A 17,706-nucleotide genomic window follows, 5' to 3' on the forward strand; every position below is an offset into this window, starting at 1 on the left:
GCTTCAGAGCAATAAAGGTGAAAGGAATGTCTTTTGTTTTTATTACAAGCCCCTTTCAACGACATCTGAGTTTATGTAAATGAGGTGACTTTAGGAAGCCTGAAGGATGAGGACTGTTTGCCAGGAAATTAAACTTGTGATCAGAGGGTTAGAACTTCCAGCACACCCTCCCCACCCCAGGGCTTGAATTAATCTGGAACAACGGATGATTTAATCATGTCTACGTAACAAAAGCCTCCATTAAAGACCCTAACTGAAGGGTCAGAGGGCTTGGAGAAGGGGGTACCAAATGGAGGTGCTGGGAGGTGGTGCGTCCAGAGAGGGCAGGGGAGCACTGAGCTTCCCCATATCTTGCCCTGTGGTTGGCGTGGGAAAACCCCATGCTAGGTGTCAGAAGCAGTAGCAGTAGGAGAGAGAGAAATGGTGTTTTCTTCTTAGTGTTGGTACAAGGCACTGAACCGAATTGCTGCAGGCAGTTAGACAGAGCTGAGCAGAGCAAGGGCGATGGGCCAGGTACAGAAGGTCCCCAGGGTGGAAGGCCCCAGGTGCCTAGCAATGGACAACCAGTGGTGGGGTGGGACCTTGCCCCCAGGGTGACCTTTCATCCCCCAGCATATGGCTGGTCATGAAATTTGGACCCCTGACCTTTCCTCCCTAGAGATAACCTTTAGGCCTCAGTTGTATTTCAGCTCTAGGCCCAGATTAACAACTAAACCAGCCACGACTGACAGCTGACGTCAGGACCAACTGCATTGAATAGTGACGCCCTGTCCCGGTGCCCGCCCATCAATCAGTGGAGGCTGCAACTCTGAAAGGACACCCCTGGAAAACTGCTGAATATTCTATTAAGATCTTGCCCTGGGACCTCCCCTAAAATCTCCGCCCTTAAAACCTTTAGGATGGAGGACCCAGTGCGCTCTCCCTCCCAGGAGTGCACCTGCCCTGCCTTTCCCTTCCCCTTCCTCCCCACCCCCAGGCATGTTACCTTGAGCTTCCTGCTCCCAAGTTCCAAGGGCTGGCCCTTTAGCTCCATAACTTGTTTGCTAAGCCCATTTCCTCTAGGAATTACTGCTTCTACCTCTGTAATTTACCCAATAAATGTTCTCTACAGTTTGGGTCTTGCTCTGAATTCGTTCCTAGCGAGAACCCAAGTATCGAGGTTGCTGAACCCAGGTTTGGTCTGACCCCATCAATCAAACACCTGGTGCTGTTCCGCTGCCTACAATGTATTAAATGTCCTGTTATAACCTGTGCTCTTCAAACAGACCTTCTCCCCAAACTTCGGGTTCCAGGAAGGTGGGTTCAGGGCATGGGCCCTGGATGCACTTACAAGCTCTTTGACCTTGGCCAGTTCATCAAGCCTGTGTGCCTCAGTTTCCTCACTAGTCAAACAATACCTCCCTCAGCGGGTTGTTAAGAGTATTAAAAAAGAGTTCGCATTTCTAACGTCCCTACAAGGCATGCAATAAACATCATTTAAGTGTGTGTTTAATACATATATGCGCAGGGTGAGCTCAACATTTTTTTGTGAGAAAAATTATTCTTGATTCCTTATTGCTCAGCAACTTGTTTACACACTTATCACCCGTCTCCAAACACATGTGGGCGAGACAGTCTCTTTATTGCTTCTCTTCTTTCCACCACCCAGAAGGAATTCCAGACGTGAAAGAAGAGTTTGTGAGAACCAAAAGCATCTCACCAAACACCTCCTAAGGGCTCTGCTCCAATGCCTGCTTAAGGAAGAAAAGGCTGCCTCCTTGGGCGGGGGGGGGGGGCACCCTCGATTCAAGTCTGGGGGTCATTCCTTATCTGAAACACAGGGGGTCATGATGCTCAGGGACCACTCTCTGAACTGACTGCATCAGTGTGCGCCATTTGAGGGGGGGTGGGGAGATCTCACAGTCGGCTACCAGTTTTTTCCAACTGCTGATAATGAGGCAGAGTCACCCATGGTTGCTTCCACTGAGGTCATGAGGCTGCGACATGATTTTTTTCTCTTGTCCTTACAAGGAAATCTTTAAAACTTTCTTTAGACAGGGAACCAAAAATAGTGACAAGGAGAAAGGGTTGCCAAAGATGTGTCCTTTCTGCCTCCCTTTATGTCATTTATAGTAAAATCTTAAATCTATGAGAGCAGTTGGCACATTCCTCTTACCAGACACTGTTTATTTCAAGTAAATTCATGCTGCATCTACTCCATAGCCTCAGTGTATCTTATGTTTAAATATCTACAGCGACTACTCCTCCTCCCCATTCATTTTTACTTACCAATAATTTTTCACAAAGTCACACTCACCTCTTTCTGCCTGAGCCAAATGCCGCGGGACTGCAGTAGCCTGAGAGGCAGCCGTGGGAGAGCACACGGGCTCTGGGGTGGCGGGGAAGTGCTGAAGTTGCAGTGGGCGCCTGGAGCAGGAAGCCGGCCTCCCGGAGGGGGAAGGAAGAGGGAAAGAGAAGGGCTTTGTATCTCTGGTGACAATGGAGTCAGCCTACAAACTCTGGGCGACATTGCTGAGGGCTCTGACTTGTGCAAAAGAATCACACTACCATCTTGTTTAAATGCAGCCGAATCTAGTTTTAACTGAAAAATATTCTAGCCCAGTGGTTCTCAATGTTGGCTGCACATTAGAATCACCTGGGAATCTTTTTAAAATCCTGATTTCTGGGGCTCGTCCTCCGGAAATTCTGTTTCTTTGTTATGGGGTGGGGCCAGTCCCGTGGCTCAATGGTTGAGTTCCGACATGTGAACCAGGAGTCATGGTTCCATTCCCAGTCAGGGCACATGCCTGGGGGTTGCGGGCTCGATCCCCAGTGAGGGACGTGCAGGAGGCAGCAGATCAATGATTCTTTCTCATCATTGATGTTTCTCTCTCTACCTCTCCCTTCCTCTCTGAAATCAATAAAAATATTTTTCTAAATGTAATTCTATATCCCATCAATTTCAAAGACAAGTTTGAATCTCTTACCTAAAGTAAGAGGCCGAGAGGCAAAATATATTGTCTGACGTGATCACTTGGTGGTTTTCTGATGTTTTTGTGATAAACACTTCAACTCCTGATTCTGTCTTTGGCAAACAGTGTGACTTCTACACAAGTGTCGGCCACATCAGAACGGGCAGAGTGGCTTTTAAAACATCGGAAGGAACAGTGAATTAAGCAGAAGGACACCTCCAAGCTGGGTGTCACTTGCTCGTGGAAGCTGATCTGACAGAGCAGAGCCACATCCCCCATCACAGGTCTGCTGAAGGGCCAGGGCAGGCACGTGGAGGGAGGCGGTGGAGCACAGGCCTGTCACTGTAAGCACGGCACCGCGGACATCCTGCTGAACTGTGTTCATACCTGTGTTTGCCAAATGAGGAGCTGATGAGCACAGCATTAACATTGATTGGGTAACGTGGTATTTTTTCACTGACAACATAGTCCCTGTGGGAAGGCCCACTGAGCCATCCAGGCCTGCCACTCACTCAGCAAGTGTCCCTTCTGGACACCAGAGAACACAGTCACACCCTGATCACTTTGCTGACTCAGTTCCCCTTTCTGGGATAACCTTTCTTCTCCCCTTGTCCAAGGCCAATGTGTCTCAGAGGCCCAGCTCTGGTCCCCGGAGGCTTCCCTGGCCGCACAGCCCTCAGCCCTCAGCCCTGGCTCCCTGCTCAGCTCCAAGCTGCCACAGCACTTTGTGGCTGCACAACCAACCAGGGACTTAGCAAATGCTACCTTGAATCCTTTTAATACTGGTTCTACTGTAGTGTGAGCGCCTTGAGTTCAAAGACACGTCCTTGGTGCTTAGTGATGCTCATGGAAGGTATGCTCATTTAGCACTTTCCAGTTTCGTCAGCATTAAGTGGGCACCTTCTGCAGGCCTTCACCCTGGTAAGAACCAGTGGGGAGAAAAGCTGGATGAGACTCACAGGCCAGCTGGAAAGAACGGAAGTGTGCACAAAATCATTACAACTGAGCACTAGAAATGCGCTAGAAAGCAGCGTGGAGAAAGTGAGGGGAGGCTACGATTTGTCCTTGGCGAGTTAACACAGACTTCACAGGAGGAGGACGGCCACACACACACACACACACACACACACACACACACACGCCATCGAAGGCTCTCCAAGACCTCTTGTGTGGTAGGCGGGGCACTTACTAAATCTCCACTTACAGAAAAAAATGGGAGGGGACATGTCAGGGCCTGGCCCAGGAGCTCCCGGCTGTAAAGAGAAATGAACTGGGCCCAGGCCCAAGCTCCGGCTCCTAATCCCGGGCTCATTCTGCCCGGCCTCCCGGCCGCCCTAAGTAACGTCCATGACCACGAGGTCGGCCCTGGAGGGGGTCAGGTGTTTCTTATTTTCTCAGTTAAAATGAGTCAAGCGACCCAATTCAGTTAATTTATTGCATTTTCCCCTTCCATTTTTCATAATTCTCTCATTTATGAGGCCGGAGTTCTCCGTAATTCCCCTTCCAGGAATCTTCCCTAAGGAAATAATCAGAGGCAGACATAGATTTATGTACAAAAACTTTCCTTGCAGAGCTATTTATAATAACAGAAAATAGGAAACAACCGAAATTTCCAGCAAAAACAGACCAGTGGGCAGGCCCTAAACTTCTCTCCATATATTTTAATGACATTTTAAAAATGCTTACAATTAATGTGATTTTTTTTATTAAAAAAAAAAACACAGGAAAAGACTCATGATTCCAGGTCTGTGGGGTATACATGCCAATATGTACACAGGAAAAAAAAGTAGGGCTTTCAGCAAATGCTTACAGTGACCATCTTGGTACTATTTGTTTATTTTTTCTATGTTTTCCACTGTGTGTATTTTATATTCTGGAAAATAAATTGTTTACTAAAATGCCAAAGTTATCAAGAGGGTAATAAAACAGAGACTGGATTCTTTTATTAGTCAGGGTTCTCCAGAGAAACAGAAGTGTGTGTGTGTGTGTGTGTGTGTGTGTGTGAGAGAGAGAGAGAGAGAGAGAGAGAGAGAGAGAGAGAGAGAGAGAGGGAGAATGAATGAGAGATTGTTTTAAGGAATTGCCCCCTGCAAGTGTGGCAACTGAAGCAGGCAAGTCTGAACTCTGTAGGGTAAGCCAGCAAGTTGGAGACCCAGTTCCAGTTCGAGTCCAATGGTAATTTACTGGAAGAATTCTGTCTAATTATTTAGAGGTCAGTCCTTTTTCTATTAAGGCCATCAACTGATTGGATGAGGCCCACCCACTTTGTGAAGGGTAATCTACTTTACTCAAAGTCTACTGATATACATGTTAATCTTATCTAAAAAATATCTTCAGTTGACACATAAAATTAATCATCACAATTCCCCAAACACTTAAGATTTCTTACCAATAGACCTAATTGTTGTTATTTAAAAAAAAAAAAAAAAATTTTATTGCCCTAGCTCCGTGGTCGGCAAACTGCGGCTCTTGAGCCACATGCAGCTCTTTGGCCCCTTGAGTGTGGCTCTTCCTAAGCCTTAGGAGTACCCTAATTAAGTTAATAACAATGTACCTACCTATATAGTTTAAGTTTAAAAAATTTGGCTCTCAAAAGAAATTTCAATCGTTGTACTGTTGATATTAGCTCTGTTGACTAATGAGTTTGCCGACCACTGCCCTAGCTGGCTTGGCTCAGTGGATAAAGTATTTGGCCTGCAGACTGAAAGGTCCCAGGTTCGATTCCGGTCAAGGGCATATGCCCAGGCTGCGGGCTTGATCCCCAGTAGGGGGTGTGCAGGAGGCAGCCGTTCAATGATTCTCTCATCACTGATGTTTCTGTCTCTCTCTCTCTCCCTTTCCTTTCCTCTCGCTGGTTCATAGGTTGATGCTCAACCACTATGCCACACTGGCTGGGCTAGGCCTAACTGAAGACAGAGGCTCTGTCTCTCCATCTCTGTGTTGAAAAGCATAGGCCTGGTTCCTGGTAGATGTTCACCAGGAGTTGGAATGAGTGTGCAGGCCCGGGAGTGAGTAAGGGAGTGAATTGCTAAGGGAGTGAATTGCAACAACGTTACAAAATGTCACAACTATAGTCAAGGTCCCTTAGTCTGGGATCTGGCAAGTCACCTCAGACAATAGCCCAGCCACCATGGGTACCTCAAACCCGACACCACCCACCCATCTGGACCTACTGAAAACTCACCCGGAGCCCAGAGCCCAGGGAGGGCATGCAGTCCACCCAGCAGGGTTGCCCTGCCAAGAGCAATGGTCAGCGGGAGGCAAGAGTCCTTTGGGACCAGACGTGTGGGCCCTTGGGAAGTTCCTGAATGTAGGTCCCCACTGGATGCCTCCATGGCCGCAGTCCAGGCAGGAGGCTGTGGGCGCAGGTCCTCACTGTGAACCGCACCTGGGCGGTGGTCTGCTGCCCGGCTCCTGATGAGAGAGAACAGCTTTCCGACCCACGGAGTCCTCTCCTGTCCTTCAATGTGGGCTTCTGCCCCTCTGGGGTTTTTGTTTACTCACAGCTCAACCTTGCCTTGGGCTAGAATCTTTCCTGAAGCCCCAGCACCCCAGGTCCTCTGACCCTCTGGGGTTCTACCTCCCCTGAAGCCTCAGAAGGGCCAGATGCCAGGTCCTGGTCAGAACAGCCTAGAATCTGTGGTCGGCAAACTGCGGCTCGTGAGCCACATGCTGCTCTTTGGCCCCTTGAGTGTGGCTCTTCCTAAGCCTTAGGAGGACCCTAATTAAGTTAATAACAATGTACCTACCTATATAGTTTAAGTTTAAAAAATTTGGCTCTCACCCTAACCGGTTTGGCTCGGTGGACAGAGCGTCGGCCTGCGGACTGAAGGGTCCCAGGTTCGATTCCGATCAAGGGCATGTACTTTAGTTGCGGGCACATCCTCAGTAGGGAGTGTGCAGGAGGCGGCCGATCAATGTCTCTCTCTCATCGATGTTTCTAACTCTCTATCCCTCTCCCTTCCTCTCTGTAAAAAAAATCAATAAAAAATATATTTAAAAAAAATTTGGCTCTCAAAAGAAATTTCAATCGTTGTACTGTTGATATTTGGCTCTGTTGACTAATGAGTTTGCTGACCACGGCCCTAGATGAAGAAAGACATTTCAATGGCCACACTCACCAAAGCGTGAATACCAGGAAATCTGGGAGGCCTGTGAGGTCCTGCAATGCAGAAACAAGGAGCAAGGCTGGGTTCCTTATACTGTGGATGAATATAAATCTTCTATTCAATGTGGTGATTTTGTTCTACTCGAAAAAGTACATTTTATTTAAAGAATCTACTATGAGGAACTAGTTCTATGATGTACACATTTCATAGGGAAATTCAGACATGAGAGTCCTTATAGAGAGGAAGAGTCTGCATTCATTCAGGGATGAGGCTAGAAGCTGTGTGGGTGTCATCTGAGCAAGCCATGCCCCGTCAGAGGCAGGTTTGAGGAGGGGGTGGGGGACCGGGCACCCCCCGCAGAGGAGAGGGCGTGTTAGGTGAGCTTGTCCCTTCTAAGCACAACAGTGTTGGCACGCACTTTGGATGGGAGGGTGTTAGCTCTGTGTACAACAGGTGAGGAGCACACCTGGTGGGCAGGAGTCCCAGAAAACCGACAGCCCGGAAAGTATGGGCTGTAGATGTTGTCCAATGAGATAACAACATACATTAACGGGGCACTTGCCGACAGCCAGGCACTGATCCAAGTGCTGTGCATAGAAAACCTCACCGACTCCCCACAATGAAGTTACCCCTAAAACTCCCTACTTCATCACTAAGGGATTGGCCTATAGATGTGACAGGACTTCATTTGCCCACAGTGTACAACTCATCAGGGGTGAAGCTGGGACCTGAGCCCAGCAGCATACTAGTAATCCCACAACTGTGACTCACACTTTATCTTTATCTCTCTCTCTCTCTCTCTCTCTCTCTCTCTCTCTCTCTCTCTCTCTCTCTTTCTCACACACACACACACACACACACACACACACACACACACACACTGATTTCTTGGGATGCTAAATTCAGATGCCTTTTCTTTTCTTCTCTTCACAAGAATGGTGTACAAACTCACTTACTTACCTTCCCCCTCCTGGCCTGAAGCAATTTTCTGGCTCCTGCCTCTGTTTCACCTGATCCCAACATTTCAATTGCAAATCTAAACAGTTTGTCCTTTTCTTCAAATGTTCTCTGCTCTGACAGCTCCAGACCACGAAGCCACGGTGTCCTGGGATGAAGGCATTCTAAGCCCATTAGATGGTTGCTCTTGGACTCCTGTCTCTTTGATCTTGGCTGGGGTGGAGAAGCCGGTGAACCCTGGGTGGGGACTCAAGGACCCCAACTCTACCTCCAGCCAACAAGGCAGCCTCCCAGGCACAGGGTTCTTATCTCTAAACTGGAGGACTTGGTCTCCGCAATCCCCAAAACATGAACACGTGATGTCTCAATGGGTTCTTTTCAGTGATGCAAGACTGGTCATGCCTTTTGTGGCCCCCACGCTTTCCCAGGGGGCTTGCTGGTCCCAGGGGGCTTGCTGGTCCCAGGGGGCTTGCTGGTCTATCTTCGGGCAGGAATGAGACATAAGGAGATGGATTCTAGGAAACTGGCCACCCACACACACACACGTGTCCCTGGTTTTCTTTGGGGCATAAAAAGGGAAGATCTGGACGCTGACAGCGAATGTATCTCTGCCAAGTCTTGCAGGGGAGCTCTCTGAGTGACAGGTTCAAAGTCATTGCTCAATTCGTAAAAACTGGGTCTTCCTCCTCTCCGTTCAGGACATGTGCAGCGGAGAATCCTAGGGCTACTCACAGTCATTCAACGAGCACAGAAATAGCAGGGACTACATGACGAATCTTGTCACACCAGGAAGGGTTTCCTGGGACCTCACTTTGAGAAAGGTAAATGTTTGCAGTCTGATCCATTCTGTGACATAAACAGAGCATTAGGAAAGCACTAAAGAACAATAGTAGCTGCTGGGAGGCAGGCAGGTGCCCAGAGGCGTTTGGAGAGCTGAGCTGGAGTCAAGGAACATGCTCAGTTAGGGACGCCGCCCCTCACAGAACTGGGAGAAGCTGGTTTTACTTTGATGTATCCTCCTGGCCATTTGAATTCTCGAAGTCTTCCTTAAAACCAAGGGATTAAGGCATCTCATCCTCTTTCAGACTCTACTGGGCCCACCTGATCCAAGAGAGAAAATAACTATGGTTAGTGGCCTGGCAGCCATTGAGGTGGGTGGCTTGCTGATACTCTGTTACTCCTGACCAGCTGGTTTCTCTCATTATGAATAAGCCCTCCTTCCCAGGGTGGAACCCCAAAACTACATTTCCCAGATTCCTTTGCACCTAAAGTATAGGCATTAACCAGGACCAGCTACATAATTTGTGGGACCTAATGAAAAGTCAAAGTGTAGGCTCCCCAATTCAGAAAGCAGGGAGAAAAACTGCAGTTAAAGGTAGGCTTGAGTCATACTTCTTGCCCCGTAACTGCTTGTGGAGACTTCCACTCTGACCCAATGACTCCATCATCTCTCTCCGTGGCTTATCGGCCATTTCTGTTCACAATGAAGGTCACAGAGAGAGGAATTCCTGCTACAACTCTGAGCATCACTCATGCATCCTTCTTCCTCTTCACCCTCTCTGCCTGGCCACGGTGGACTCTCGAATAAAAGGCGAAATCCACCCTTGTCAGAGGCAGGGAGAGGTACGAAGGAAGCTTCTCATTCATTTCTAGGCTGTCTGTGCCGTATCTGGTGGCACCAGCCACCACGTGAAATACTGCCAACCATGTGACTGATTACAGATCATGTGGTTTGGTTAATACTGGTGTCTGGATTTCTTCAGAACTGAGAACTAAAAGGTGCTAAAAGGAACCAGGGAGTTAATCTCTCTGAGTCCGTCATGGGTGGGCAGCTGTCACTGTTACATAAGAGAGGACTTCACAGGAACATGGATGTGGCAATAAGTAACACTGAGTCAGAAGTCCGTCAGGCTTTCCAGCATCTACTCCACATTCCAGAAACTGAAGGTCAGTCTGTGCACTGACTAGCCTGCATTCTTCAAAAAATGCCAAAGTCGTGAAATACAAAGAAAAGCTGAAGAATGTTCCAGATTAAATAAAACTAGAGACATGACCAGTAAATGCAATATATCAGCTGAGCTGATTCCTGTACTGGGGGGTGGGGAGGGTGGGGAGGATGCTAACAAAGTTGAGTTAGAGTTGGAAGTATTGCATCAATGTTAAATTTCCTGACTATGACCATCACACTGTGGTTAGAAAAGAGACTCCCCGTATTCTTAGGAAAGACTTTCCGAGGTACTCAGGGCACAGGGTAAACCACCTACTTGATGGTTCAGAAAAAAGTTGCAAGTATATATATAGAAAGAAAAAATGATCAAGTCAATGTTCAACACTAGTGGATCTGGATAAAAGACAACTGTGGTTCTTTTGAACTATTGGCACACCTTCTCTGTAAGTTTGAAATTATATTTCCAAATAAAAACTTTTCTTACAAAAGAGTAAGCCAGTCTTTCAAGTTTCTTTCAGCCCCCATGATTATGTCCAAGAGAAAGTATGGGTTTGGGGCTAATATATCTTTAACACTTTTCTAACACTTGCTAATCTCCCTTTTTAATAAAGAGAGAGCAAGCCTCAGGCTGACTTTGGCAAGCACGGCTCTCGCTAGATTTTAATAACGTCGTTTTCTTTTCATTGTCCTTACTTTTGCATTTACTTTTTATTTGTGGCAAGTGGGGCAGCTTTCCCTGTACGGTGAGATATAAAACCACCTTTTAAGTACATGTATATAATTAAAAAGGAGTTAATGAAAAAAAATATTATTTTAAAGAGTTCACGTGGGGTAAAGATGTGACGTTCCATCACAAACTGCCTGCCATCTAAGACGCTCCGTGTATTCTAACAGCCTCGAGACCCAGAGAGGAACCTGCAACTCTGGGCATTGGGTGGCTTGTCGGGGATCACAGTCCCTAGTGATGAGGACAGGGACGCGGACGAGGGACCCGCTGTCCTGTGGCTCATGCCACAGGTGTGCCAAGAGCAAACCCTAAAATAAGAAACATAGCTCAGAATGGCATCGTCTAATACTGCCACACACGCAAGCCAGTTGCCCATTTTGCAAATCTGGCAACTTGTAGCAAAAGCAGCCCTCACTGTTGGCTTAGAGCCAGTGGTTCTCAACCTGTGGGTCTCGACCCCTTTGGCGGTCGAACAAGCCTTTCACAGGGGTCGCCTAAGACCATCCTGCATATCAGATATTTACATGACGATTCATAACAGTAACAACATTACAGGTATGAAGTAGCAATAAAAATAATTTATGGTTGGGTCACAACATGAGGAACTGTATTTAAAGGGCCAGAAGGTTGAGAACCACTAGCTTAGACCTTTGACAATGACTGTCTTGTTCCTTCTTGTCTCATTTCCCAAGTGGCCGAAGCAACAGAGTGTGTTGTCCCTGTACAGCTTATAGACAAACTCAAACTATTCTTTTCCAAAAGCACTGAAGTGAGCCTAGAATCCTGGAAGCTGGAGAGAACAGCTAAGCTCGGTCTTGTAAATAGTTTCAGAAATAGCTGAGGGGGGCAGAGCTGGGCCTTCCCATGTCTAAGGCATATCCCAGCTCTCACCCTTGAAATTGTTGGATTGGCAGCTCGAATATTTCCCTGTTTTCCTCTCATGCTCTTATTCTCACTCAACGCCGTTTTCCATAACCTGTAGGTGGGTTTTATTGGGCCTCAATGAAGAATGAGAGCTGCCGGGTGAGTGTGAATGCTTAGGTCTGATCTAGTCTCTCACTCCCATCAGGGAGTTCAGCCTCACTAGCGGGAGAATTCCCTCTGCTAACAGGGTGCCAGAGGAGGGCAGGGCACAGCTCCCTCGGGTCCATTCCAGGCTCTATCATTCTGATGAGCAAGACAGCCTTCCCCCCGCCACCTGAATCCACATGAGCATGTGTGTGCCCGAGTCTCCTGTACTCTCCTCCGTGGAGAGCAAATGGCCTCCAGTCCTTGGAAATAATCTTTTTATCTATTTTTTAGGATTCATACCATGATTTAATAATGCAAATGCCTTCAGTAATAATAGAGTCTGCATATCCATCACTAGGACCTTAACTGACTTAGTAGGTGTCTAAATGCCACGATGTGCCACATCCTCGCTAGTCCCCTCCTCACAATGCATTCAGAGCTTTGGGGTCCACCTCCCGTGCGGCATTGGCAGACTGGGTTTGAAGCCTCAGAATCTGGGCAGACAGCGTGGGAGACCTTGTACTCACTGCCTACACACATGCACTCTAAGGACTGGCAGCTTGAAGGGCTTAGAGGGACCTCTATCCCAGGTGAAGGCATCAGCGCCCTCATGTGGGCAGTGGCTGTGAGATGGTGGTACCATTCAACACCTTCTCAAGCGGCTGCAACCAACAGGAAAGCTGTAGCAAAATTACATGAGGATGTTAGGTGTCAGCTCCCTCAGATATCTCCAGCGCCCTCTGTGAATAAATCGATGAGATTCCAACGTTGCTATAGATCCTGTGTTTGGAGGCAGTAGAAAGAGCTGTATGCCTTGAATGGCTATTTAAAGTCTGACCCACAACAACTTGTATTGGCTGGAAAATGGAATTTTATGCTACTACAAATGAGTTATGAGACTCCCAGACCAACTCCTGGAGAAACAGCCTGGACCCTCTCACTTTGTTGTCCCCTTTCTTATCCGCTCCGGCCCCTTCCGATCATCCTGGCCTCTCTTCTCGTTCCTGGCTATCCATACCCCTTATTCCCTGATGATGAATGTAAATGATCTCTATGTGTTTGAAGATGATTACCAATCTCTCCTCAACTACCTCTATCCAAGCGAGCTCACCCAGTTTCCCAACATCATGCATGAAACCACATCTCTCATGTAGACATCACCTTCAAGGCCCAGAGAGGGCAACTGGCCCAAGGTCAGGCAACAAGCAGTGGCAGAACCAGGACTGAAGCTGGCTTTTCTTTCTTGCTCCTTGGAAATACTAGAGCATCCAACCAGTAAACAGGACGGGAGGGACTCCTTCATCTCTCTACCTAGACCAGTGGGTCTCAACCTTCCTGATGCTGCGACCCCTTAGTACAGTTCCTCATGTTGTGGTGACCCCCAATTTCATTGTTACACATTGAACATAATTAAAGCATAGTAATTAATCACAAAAACAATATGTAATTATATATGTGTTTTCTGATGGTCTTAGGCGACCCCTATGAAAGGGTCTTTCAGCCCCCAAAGGGGTCGCGACCCACAGGTTGAGAACCGCTGACCTAGACCTTCTTGATAGATGGGGCATGTCAACCACCATTTTCTGGTTCAGCTCAGACAGCAAGTGCCGGGTGGGGAGGTGGGAGGCCGGTTGAACAGTGAGCGTGTGTACATTTCAACTTCTTTCTTTGCATTTCGGTTCCATTTAACAATGTGTTACCTCTTCACTGAGTAGTTTATATCATTGCAGGATGCCAAGAATGACATCAACATCTATTAAAACCTAATGTTTCACATTCTCAACTGTAAACATTAACATTGCTTAGTTTCCAGATATAAACTCAAAGTCATTCTGAAGTTGGATGGTTTCTTTCCAAGAAAGTTGGTGTTACTGTAATGAAATTTACCTAATTAATCTCCGTAAGGACGGTTAATAAAGACCTCAACGTTCTTCTTGTAATCAGAGCAAAGCAATCTGTGAATTCATTTCGGGAGAGACCATAACTTTCCAAATAAATCTTAGTAAAGCTTTGCAGACAGGGCACTTGAGCTATTTCCCCACTTGGCTGGCATGCTTTCAGACTTAACTAGCCCAGTGTAAACTTCTCTAGAACCTTGGTGTATTTATATTCACCTGTGACCTTGGACCCCAATGCCCAGGGTCATTGTTCTTGATACCAAGAACTCACAGAAAAGGTAAATTTGAATGAGTCATTGATGGAAACTCTTGGTCTGCCATATTTCAAAGCCAACCCTTCCCCGAGTATCATCTGCACTCCGTGTGCATGGGCCAGCCTTTTACTTGCACAGCACGTTACTTGCACTGAACAGTGAGTATGGAGAATAGCACAGTCATCAGCTGCCAGGGCTTCCCTGACCCCAGTAGAGCTGTCCACATGTATGTACCCAAGAATTTCTCTTACAAAGGAGCACAGGGCTCACACCAGAGTATAGGAAGCCATGCAGGGGAATTGGAGAAACATCACCTGTTTCTAGGCTCTGAGTTCAAGAGACACCCACAAGGAAGAGTATTCTGAGAGGTAGCCTTCTGGGATGATGTCGAGGAAGCGGTGGAGTTTATTAACCCTGGAACAGGGCGGGAGCCCAATAGGTATAGAGAGGCGGGAGCCCTGGGAGGTGGGGTCAGAGCGGCATGGACATGAGAGTAATGAGGACTTTGGAAGGTTAGAAAGAAAGCTTTGGGATGTGGCAGGAATCGGTTTTCAAAATTGGGGCCTCTGGTCATGAAGAGCTAAGGAGCGAAGGGTAACTTGAGCCTCAGCTCTGAATACAGAGCTGGATCTGGTGAAGTCCTTTTTAAAAAATATATATATATTTCTTTATTTATTTTAGAGAGGGAGAGTGAGATAGAAACATCAATGATGAGAGAGAATCATTGATCGGCTGCCTCGTGCACACCTCATACTGGGGAATGAGCCCGCAACCCGGGCATGTGCCTTTGGCTGGGACCCTTTGGTCCACAGGCCAATGCTCTATCCACTGAGGCAAACCAGCTAGGGCTGAATCTGGTGAAGTCTTGAGTGATTCAGGACATGATTCGACTGGGAAGCCAGGTGGGGCTGGGTTTGCAGGTGGCAGATGGGACAAAGGATGTCAAGGGAGGTAACAAGCAAGGCCTGACACCATCTCAGCCAAGAAGGCCCTAAAGCAGCGGTTCTCAACCTGTGGGTCACGACCCCTTTGGTGGTGGAATGACCCTTTCACAGGGGTCACCTAAGACCATCCTGCATATCAGATATTTACATTACGATTCATAACAGTAGCAACATTACAGTTACGAAGTAGCAACGAAAATAATTTTATGGGTGGGTCACCACATGAGGAACTGTATTTAAAGGGCCAGAAGGTTGAGAACCACTGCAACACATTCCTCTGGGCTTGGCTCTGCGACTTGCCTTGGCCTGTGGAATACAAGCAGGCATGACAGCCACCTCTGCACAGAGAAGTGAGACTGCGTGGCGTGCCTCGGCCTCCCGCGCTGCTGCTGTGTCTGCCACCCGTTACAAGATGCAGGTGGGGAATGCACCTGAGGCCTGGGGCCCAGAATGAGAGAGAGGCTGGCCGAGTCAGCCCACAGCCTGGAGCTGAGCCGTGCCCAGGCCACACTCCATGTGGCGCTGTGGAGAAGTGAACCTCGCTGGTAAGCCACTTAGATTGGGGAGCTGTTATCATGGCAAAGGCCCCAAGAGGAATGAGGCATCTTCAACTGAATTTCACACATGTGCTGGCCCTGCTGCCGCCAGTCCCTCCATCTCACCTCAGCTAGAGCAGATGGCAAACCCATTTGCCTTGCCGGCCGGCCCCTCCTCCCCCTCCCCTGCCCTGCTAATCCCTCTCCCCGCCTCACCCTGTGCTATGGAGCAAGTGGCCTTTCTGCTCACCTCTCAAAAAAACACTCAGAACTTCTCCATCCCAGAGACACCTAATGGTTAACTGTCAAGGCTGCTTACAGTGAAAAGCAAGTTTACATATCATATTTTAAACATTTACACCATTTTAAAATAAATACAAGCCCGCGGCTGGCTCTGGTCCCCTCCCTCACTTCACCTGCCAGGGAAGCACGCTCTCTTCAGTTCTTCAAAAAGCCAGCCTGGGACTGCAGCACGGGAGGTGGGCGGCGTCTAGAATCTGCACGTGGTCTGATTGGAATCTCACGGTCATCTCCGTCCGCACCTGTGTTCCATGGATCTCGGAGAACCTTGAGGATAAGATGTGCTCGGGCTTTGGGCACAAGCAAAGGCAGAGAAAACAAACCTGGAGAAGCGGTTTTCTTTGCTCAGTCCCAGCATGACTCCCGAAAGCTGTCTATATGGTGTTTCAACTTTTGATGAAAGGTGAAAAAGATGCAGACAGATCTATGAGACCCTAAAGAGCTAAACATTTGGAAACAAGGAAATCGTTCGTATTTTATCAGAGTCTGTAATGACACTTCAAGGTCTGGGCCTCCATCAGGGTCCTGCTAATTCCAAATTCTGCATTTGCAACCGCGACTTTGCTCCCCAGGGCAGAGCCTTAGAGCCACATGATTGTCCATAGCACTTCAAACGTCACCCATTTAAAATGACACAGTGCACAACCCCCTGCAGCACGGGCTCCTTACTGACCACAGGCACCCGGCCCACCCAAGCCCTTGATGTAAGACAGCTGGCTGTAATATACCCACGTATATAAATAAAGGTCCCACGTATAGTGGAAATTTCCCTGACACTCCTTCCCATTCAGCAGCCCCACCCGCATTGTCTCAGTTCACCTCCACCACCACAAGGACCCCCTAACCTGCTCTGCACCCACTTTAGCTGCTGCCCCCCGGCCCGCAGACCTGAGTTCTCCTCCTAAAACACAAATCTGATGCTACACTCCCTTCCAGGCAAGCCCACTGTGGCGTCCACCGGCTGTCAAATAAAGCCAGAACTTTGACTGGCTCATGAGAACCTGGTAGTTTCGGGGAATTTTCCAGGCTTATTTCCCACAGTGTCCAAACTCTGAGCATTTTGAACACATTGTGCTCTTTCTCCCTGGGAACACAGTTTTGACGAGGGGATCCCTGCTCATCCTTCTGGACTCAGCCCCAGGATCCCATCCTCTGTGGAGGCTGCCCTGAGGCCCCACCCGCCGCTGCCCAAAGCCCTGGTACAGCCCAACAGCTTTGCTTTTCATGGTGTTTACCTGCCTGTCTCCTCTATCGAACTGGGAGTGATGTGAAGGTGGCGGCCCTGCCCAGGTTAACTCTCTAACCGCAGGACCGGGACGTTGCATGGGCTCTGCCGTCATCGAGTCAATGGAGGAACGAATGTTAGAACGAATTCTCTAGCCATAGCCTAAGTGTTCTTAAGTGGATAAATTGTGTAGCATGTTAATTTTCCTACCGGTACATGGAAACCAGAATGAAAATCCACAGGCGAGTTTTTTAAAGTGATGGTTTTCTGAAGAGAAGGACAGAGAACGATGCTGTCCCAGCATGATCTCTGTAAGGACAGTGACCTCTGCTCTAGAACTGGAACATGAGAACACTGACATGCGGACGTGTAGAGGGGACATCCCAGTGCCGAGGGCTAAAGCGAGGATACCAGGGAGGAAGCTTTCCCCTTTGCAACGAGAAAGCATAAAGGTGTACTTTGCAGAGGTCTCCTGTGTGGACAGCATCGTCATGGAGCCACAAGTCAAGGTTTAAGTCTCAGCTCCAGCACTTACTAGCTCTGTGACTGTAGGCAAGTAACTAACCTCTCTGTGCCTCAAGTTTCCTGTCTGAAAAATTAGTATGTTAAGAGCACCTGCTTCTTAAGTTACTATAAGGATTAACTGAATTAATGCAGAGAAGGCGCTTAAGACAACTCCTGGCATAACATAAGAGCTCGTTAAGCCTTATATCCCCCCCAAACGTTAGGAGGCATTTTTTACATATCAGAGATTGTTAGCTACATTTCACTGGCATTTCTCCTGCACACTCAAGCACTTGTGTATTTCTCTGTTTCCTCGTCATTAATTATTGCCAAAGTTTTACA

The sequence above is a fragment of the Myotis myotis genome, unplaced genomic scaffold (genome assembly GCF_014108235.1).
Source record: "Myotis myotis isolate mMyoMyo1 unplaced genomic scaffold, mMyoMyo1.p scaffold_m19_p_16, whole genome shotgun sequence".
Classification (NCBI taxonomy): domain Eukaryota; kingdom Metazoa; phylum Chordata; class Mammalia; order Chiroptera; family Vespertilionidae; genus Myotis; species Myotis myotis.